The following is a 7,953-nucleotide window of genomic DNA, read 5'->3' on the forward strand; positions in this document are numbered from 1 at the left end:
CATACTAATCTTTACTATTATATAAAACATAGTAGATGTTTCTTGAAAATTAAGAGGTATAACTATTATAACACCATGTACAACCTTCTAAAGCTTACAATGCAAATGTATACAAGCACATCTTGGTCTTAGATTTCCTTATGTTGGAGAACCCTAAAATCGTCTATAGTTCTTCGGCTGCTATTTCTCTCAAATCTCTTACATCTCCCTCCTTACTTTCTTCGATCTCCAGTAAGCCTCTGTAACCACTAGCCTCCTGACGTTGTCGCTACCTCCACCCTCCTGATGTCGTCCTTACCTCCTAGACCTTGTATCAGTAAGTTGATGTCCAACCTTACCTATGTTCTTGTATCTATGTGGGTTTTTTTGCTTGGTTTGTGTTTTGGGACAATGTATTTCCTATTTGTGAGGTTGTATGTGTTGCAGGTTTTACATATATGCCTGAAAATCAAACTTAATGAGAGTTAGTGTACTCGAAATAAGGAAGAGGGGAAGCAGATCTGTGTTGTTTCTTTTGGTGCTGCATGAATCCGATGTTGTCTCCACCCATGTCACTACACACCACCACAACCATTACATACCGTTGTCTTTATTACCACTGAACACAACCATGGAACCTCTTTACCATCACATCTAGCTTTTTTTCCTGTACTTCACCTTCTTCTCCATTTATAACATCCTTCACCACCATAATACCCGCACAATCATCAGAGTTTTATAATCGTCGATCCATTCAATGATATGGATCTAAATCTGTGGAACAAGACACTTTAAGAAGGGATGGTTTGTAATTATTATTATGTATATCTTGATCTGGATCTTATCGTTTGCTTTTACTAACACTTTGATCATATTTGTATTTATCTTAAATTGAAAAGTTATTATGTGTTGAACATTGTTTTACAGGGATATGGATCTATACCCTCTATTTCTTTCTCAGGTTGTTGTCTATTTCTCTTATTCTTCATTATGGTTTGTTTCATTCTCTTCATAACAATCCTGCTCAAAATCACAAATTTATGTTCTATATGTTTTCTTTATGTTATATGTATTATTTTTCTACTATTCAAGACCACACAACCATCAAGGGTTCAGAATAGAACCTATGGGCATAATACTTGACGTTATTATTCTGGTTGCAGAAAAGAACCCATCTGCAAGAAAAGAAAAAGAACTTCTAGAATATCTACATGCCTCTACTAACCACGCACTCCCATAAAATAGGCTGGACATGACAGAGGATCTTCCATAATTCCTAAATTGCCCCTGCTGTCCCACAATCTGCTGCAGCGCCCACGATTAGTATGTGGTCCCCTCTCTGGTTGGTATCTTTTTGTGCCTCTGCCTTTGATAGGTGAATTGTAAGGTGCCTTTGATAGGTGAATTGTAAGGGTGGGTGCACAACATAATAATGCAATGTGTGAAGTAGTATGTTTTTTAGCATGTTGTTAACCATGATTTTATAAATCTGATTATATATGCAAATGGAGGGAATTAATGGATTAGCAACATCTTTGGTGAAACATATAGAGGACTAAAGGAGCAATTGCTTACATGTTAATCACCATTTCAATGTGGTTTATGGTTGGTATGTGTTTTTCTGCTTGGTTTCTTTTCAATCCTTTTAGTTTTGAGTGGAAAAGATTGTTGATGATTGTTCGGTTAAAATAAGTGGTTTAGCAACTAGGGCGGAAAAGAGTTATGGAATCATGGTGGATTTATATCAGCAAAAATGATGTAAATGTATTGCTATTAATAGTAAAAAATATAAGTATGTTTCTATTAATGTTAATGATAGTTAATCTTTTTCGTTGCGTTCATGATGGGGCTTGGCAGGTGCATCTTGTATGACGATTTCTTCTTATTTTCACTGTTTTTTGTATGTTTTGTATGACATGATGATGGTTGTGTAGACGGTAAGCATTTGGTTCAAATTATCCATTTGAATGTTCACAATTTTGTTCATTTTTAATTATTTTATATTTGAATTGTGAATTCAAAACTTTGTTTTATTGTTTTGCCGTTGATTTTTGTTTTGTTTTAGTTCTTCCCACAATGGAGAATGATAATATAGAATGAAGTTGAAATTCCATAATCTGCAAATGCCTACTTTAAAGGGAAGACGAAGATGAAGATATGAGAGTTTATTTGTGTATATTGGTAAAAGATGATTTTTTGATAGTTAGATTGATTGTATTTGAATAATTTAAGTTAACTTGGTATATACTTATATCATTATGTAAATTTGAAATCATTTTTTTAGATGCAAATTTTGTCGTAAATTCACTGTGATGTAATGTGTTTGACAAGTTTAATATGTGCTTTGTTTATGTGTATGATTTGGTAGAGCATATAGAAAATCACAATATATGTACTCATAGATGAAAAATATGTTTTATCAGTGGAAGAAGAAATAAGAAAGTGTAAATTCATTTAAACCTAAACATTGTTGTGATATAATTTTTTTGACATACTACTTTAGAAGGACCATTTGAACGGTTCTTGCTTCCTATTGGACCAAACTTTTTATTTTTTATTTTATTTTTTTTGTTTAATAATTTATACTCAATGTATACGTGGTGATATATCCCACCTTCGTTCCGGTGATTCTGACACCGATATACACACGTTTGATTTTCCAGTTTTCTTACAGGTATTGCCACCGCCTTGCCTCCTTTCATCTTCTTCCGTCTCACCTTTTTTTTCTCACTTTGCTTATCGTACTCAACGGCTTCTCTTTGGAGTCGATCATCACCGCTCCTCCTTACATCACCATGGCTCCATCGGCACCCGTCATCTCCGGACGTCACCCCATCTGCTGCCAAGAGAACCCTCCGACGAGGCCTCTCAGAACCCTAGCCTCAGCTTCGTCATGAGCATCGCCATCTTCAAAGGGAAAATCATCTCTTGCAGAGGAAGCTATCGGCCCTCATAGCACACTTCCTCTGATTTCTTCACTCCGTTTACCATCTTCCTCTTTTCATCTGCTTCAGCAACAAATCGTAACCCAAAATAATCCCAATAACTTTCCAAAACATCAGTATTTATCTCTGCATCTACAAATTCCCTTTTGTCGTGTATTGCAAGAAGGCTGGTTGGAGGGAGTTATCACCCGACAATGGAGATGTGGTGCAAACTGGCTGATACCCACCACCTCTAATTGATTGGGGCTTTCTTTGGTTCAATACTTCAATTCATCGTTGTTTACATGAGGAGTCCTACATCAGTTGAAGCCTTACCTCCGATTAGAAGTCGTCTCCGGATTCGGTTCAGATGGTCGCCGATTTCATAGATGGTCATTACATCGCTACTGCGATGCTTTCTCTTGCATCAGGTTTGTTTTTCTTTCTCTAAACCTCCATTGATATTTAAAACCTCTTCTACTTCATCTTTGGAGGTGTTGTTGGTTTTCTTCGCTTCGTCTCGATCCTTCTTTCACAACTATAGGTTCAATCAAAACATAAACCCTTTTACGTCCAGGGTAAAATGAAGGTACTCTTCATTCGTCTTTTTTAGGTTCTGTAATCATATTTTTACGCAAAAAAGAAATTATAATCTAAAATTAGAATGTTTTGTGACATAATTCCAGTTTAAAAAAATGGCAGTATAACAGGGATGGGTGTGGAGACGTCAATTGGTCATACCCCAGATGAGTTTTACAACAATCTGTTAGAAGGTGTGAGTGGTATTAGTGAAATCAAAGTGTTTGATTGGTCCAATCATCATATTTTGTTTCTCTTTGATTCTTCTATAATAGGCTGAGGCCATTAGGAAAGCGTTGCCTCAATTTTCTAGCAGTAACAAGAGAGAAACAAAACAGTAGCTTAGGCAAGACAAGTTAGCCCAAGTTACTACCTATCTCCATGTAACCATTACTCCATTACTTTTACAAATTTTTACTCGAAGAACCGGTTATCGACTACTGTTTGATTTTTTTTCAAGTTCCTGCTTAGAAAACACGTTATTTCCTGGTATTTGCTAAAAATTTTAATGACATTTTTTAACACTTCTTGGAACTCCTTAGGAAGATGGAAAAAGACCTTTATGGTGTTTATATGCAGGTAACCATGATCTTCTTCTAATTTATTCCAGTAAATTGTGTATTGGGTAAAAAAAATATAAAATTCAACAATCACTGATAAAACCTATTATTTGTTATAAAGATTCAGAATGCTTCTTTTGATTCAAGGGACACATAGTATTATAGAAACACTTACAGCAGCAACCGGTGTTGTTGTCCCTTTTCACCATTTGGTTTATGGTATGTAAGAAGGGTAAAATGGTAATTTAGCAAAGTATGTTTGTTATTATGACCATTTTGTTGTTGTGAGTTGTGTGATAGGTTGGATCAAAATGAGAGGCAAATGGTATAGCAAAGGCAGAAGCAAAGATGGTGATGGATGTTTCCCGTGCAAAGGTTCATATATATATATATATATATATATATATATATATATATATATATATATATATATATATATATATATATATATATATATATATATATATATATATATATATCGAAAATGCCCTTTGGATTTTTCCACTTAGTTGTAAGTAAAATTTTTGAATTTCTTCGAAGTGTTGTAGACAGTTTAAAAGAATGAATAAATTAACCCATTAAAGTTGGTGTATTTAGAATGTAAGTTTATACCCTTTTTTAAAATAATGGATTTAAATCTCATACTCATGATTTGCTTTGTATGTTACCTGTTAAATTTTTTATCAACATTATGATAGTTGAATCTTAAAATGGGTGAAATATGGCATTAGTTTTCTTTGGCGTATCCAATCCCACAAAGCGGGATTCTTCCTAGTTAATGGATAAAAGGCTAAACTGGTTTCTATCTATAATAATATATAATAATAATAATAATAATAAGTGGATTAATTAATATGTAAAAAAGCAAATTGGTTTCTATGTATAATAATCGGTATCATTTAAGATAAAAGATATATTTTATAAGAACATACTTATTTAAATCGGCTTAAATAAATAACTTTTAAATCTTAAGTTGATCATTATATCGATTTAAAAATAAATAATATTTATTTTAAAATTTGTAAAGTAGCTTACATGCAAGAATATTTTTTTTATTAGAGAATAATAGCTCCATTGGATTGTTTAAAAGAAACGGAACCAAATAACATTCGGTTTATTCTATTGATCTTTAAAAAAAATGGTTTATTGTTTGGTTAAACGATTAAACTAAATCGTATTTGGTTTGATTTTTTGTTTTATAGGATATTTTAACTAATTTGTATTACATATGGCATAATTTATTTGTATTTTCCGTAATAGGCATTTTTCATTTTGTTTTGTAAGATTTGATTTTTTTTTTGAAACGTGTAATTCTCTTTTTTAATAAAAATAAGCACTGTAATATCAAATAATCGTATAAAATAGGAAACTATGTGTCCTCCAATATTGTAATTCTTGAAGCTTAAATAGTAATTCGTAAAACCTAAACCGTAAACAATAAACGTAATCACATGTTTAACTCAAAACAACAACTTATTCATAATTTTAATCGAAAAAACAACATATCTATATTTTTCAACGAAACACCAACGTACGTATATATTTAATCCTAAAGAGACCTAAGTGAGAACATACTCACAAACTTAAATAAAACTTATAGCTTATTAACCTCACATTGAAATGAAACAAATCACCTAAAATAATCCAAAACAAACATAAGTGACTGAGATTCAGAAACGTGGTTGTTAGATCTGTTAGCCATTTGAGTTTGAAGCTATTTACCGCTCGCCGAAAGGATTATAATCGTTATCTCAAAATTATTCGTTGTCGTAAAACTAACCGACAAGAATATGTAACAGCTTCCCAATGAAAATAATCGCAGAAATAAACTATTTGTCACCGCCGCTTTGCGCGGGTAAACCACTAGTCTGACTAAAGCACGACGATGAAAGACGTTGGAAGAAATGACATTTGGCACCCGTAGACTTGTAAGTCCCACTGTAGCGAACAGTCAAGGTATAGGATAGTCGATCCAGTATAGATCTATAGGCAAACTCATGCTCTCCCTCCAGGAGATTCTGGTTACAAAACGTGACATAACGAAATGGTCGATGTGTCATGAAGTAGTATCTCACATTATGTTATCTCTAAATCTTGTTATAGTAATAGTATTCTATGTATAGTATTCTCTGTATAATATTTTATGTATAGTATTCTTTGTATAGTATTCTATGTTATAGTATTCTTTGTCTAGTATTCTCTGTCTAGTATTCTCTGTTATAGTATGTAATAGTATCTCTTCATATAGTATGTAATAGTGTATTTGTATAGACTCATGAATGAACTGACTCTTGTGTGATTCGTTGTACTAGGAATAGTAAGTAGTATCTCCTAACTATACATATTATAGTTACTAGTAATGTACGTGTATAACCGGAAGTATGCATTTGCTACCCAAAGGTACTAAATTGACCAATAGAACTTTTATGCCTACATATGTATACATAATATGTAACTAATATTTAGATGACATTCGAACAAATAACTGATACCCTAAGGCCACATCCAAACAATGAAAATGAATTAAAGCGAGTTAGCAGTCCTAATTCCTTTAAACATTACTTACATAACTATACATATGAAGGCATGCATTTGACAATATAAAAGCATTAAAAGAGGTTTTGTAGAACATTTGAAGAATTTAATAATAAAATTGATGACTTGATGTCAATTTATAAAATGATTTAAAAGCAGTTTGTTGACATAAACAGTTTAAAGTATAAGAAATCCTTTGTTTGAAACATAGTTATAAGAGAATTTGAAAGGAAAGATTTAGTATAGAAAACAGGTTTGATAAAGAGTTTAACATGTAAAAGCGTTTGAGAAATCATTTTGAAGTAGTTTGTTTGGCAAAACAACTAAAAGTATATTGAAATCCATTTGTATGCTAGTTATTAATCACATGTGATTGATATAATAACTACTATGATTCAACTGGTATCCCCCCCCCCCATAAAAGCATTTAAAAACATTTAAAAGGTTGGTTAAGGGGTATGAACTCACCTGTAGTGAGTGGTTTGAATGAACGGATGGTATAGGATGCTAAGTGTCAAGTGCAGACTTAAGCACACAAACGGATCCTATTTAACATATATTGACACATATATGTATCCAATTAGTCAATTAACAACTAATAAATCAAATAAAACACCCTAAAACATGGATAACACTTTGATTCAAGTGCTAGGAGTACATTAGGGTTGCATCTAAGGGGTGTAGGGCCTCTCAAAGGAGTTTATGATCCAAATGGTAACAACTCATGAGTTTACGACCCATGGTCATTTCCCCATGAGTTTATGGCCATAAACTCATGGTACTAAGTACTATTTTGTGTTTTTAGGTCTTATAAGTCCTAAAGAAGTATCCTTACTTCAAGGCTAAGCCTTAGGAAGCATTAGTGGCACGATGGCACCACTTTATAGAGTTTACGGCCCGTGGACCATTTCTCTATGAGTTTACGGCCGTAAACTATATGTATACTTGGTCTTTTTGATGTTTAAGGTCCTAAACACTTCAAGGAAGTGATCTAGCCTAGTATCCAAGGCTAAGGAAGGGACTAGGGTGCACTTTGCCCCATCTATTAGGGTTTACAGCCTAAGAACATGCCTTGGCCGTAAAAACCTTTGATCTTGTGTTTCTTTGTGTTTTATAGTTGAATAAGAAGTTAAACAAGCCTTATAACACACCAGGGTAAGAATACTTACAATAAAGGAGCTTGAAAGGGTGTTTGAGGTCCAAGAACACTAGTGTGTGTTCCTGGTGTTTCTTAAAGATCTAACCAACCATGATTTTCATGGATGAAATCAATGAATGAAGCTAGTTAATAAGGTGTATCAACTAATCAAGGGATAGAATGCTTACACCTTTGATGATCTAAGGATGGAATGTGGATGATACTTGAGAGTAAACCC

General features: G+C 33.2%; 1 long non-coding RNA gene across 1 annotated transcript; it reads left to right on the forward strand.

Annotated features, from left to right (window-relative positions):
* Window positions 1–2,607: 2,607 nt before the first annotated feature.
* On the forward strand, window positions 2,608–5,258 carry LOC145067219 (uncharacterized). Its single transcript, XR_013688825.1, has 5 exons — window positions 2,608–3,334; window positions 4,025–4,061; window positions 4,164–4,261; window positions 4,343–4,417; window positions 5,245–5,258. It is a non-coding gene; the product is annotated as an uncharacterized LOC145067219 (long non-coding RNA).
* The last annotated feature ends 2,695 nt before the right edge of the window (window positions 5,259–7,953 follow it).

The sequence above is a fragment of the Lactuca serriola genome, chromosome 8, assembly GCF_051521515.1.
Source record: "Lactuca serriola cultivar US96UC23 chromosome 8, Lser_US96UC23_V15, whole genome shotgun sequence".
In the NCBI taxonomy this organism is placed as follows: Eukaryota; Viridiplantae; Streptophyta; class Magnoliopsida; order Asterales; family Asteraceae; genus Lactuca; species Lactuca serriola.